Below are 288 nucleotides of genomic sequence, written 5' to 3' on the forward strand. Positions count from 1 at the left end.
GGCACTGCTGCCAAGGACCTCCTCCTCCCTCCCTCGGCGATGCTGTGGCGCGGGCCCTGAATGCAGCCCCTCTCTGGTCCCTCTAAGGAGCAGTAGGGACAGGGATGGGGAGATTTTTACAAGGAGGTTGGAATTTAACCACCTCTCTGGGTAAACTGCAAAGGGTCCTCATCATTGAGGACTACGTTTAGACCCTCCTAGCCTTGAACACACACACACACACACACACACACACACACACACCTTGTGTTTCCTGTGTTGTGTCTGCATATACCCCCCGTTGTCCAC

The 288-nt window shown here is 54.9% G+C and overlaps 1 protein-coding gene across 1 annotated transcript in view; it reads left to right on the forward strand.

Moving 5' to 3' along the window:
- Nucleotides 1–288, forward strand: part of RPH3A (rabphilin 3A) — a 53,866-nt gene that overhangs the window by 52,211 nt on the left and 1,367 nt on the right. The gene's annotated exons all lie outside the window — the stretch shown is intronic.

Source organism: Crocuta crocuta, unplaced genomic scaffold (assembly GCF_008692635.1).
Source record: "Crocuta crocuta isolate KB4526 unplaced genomic scaffold, BGI_CrCroc_1.0 scaffold29, whole genome shotgun sequence".
Lineage (NCBI taxonomy): Eukaryota > Metazoa > Chordata > Mammalia > Carnivora > Hyaenidae > Crocuta > Crocuta crocuta.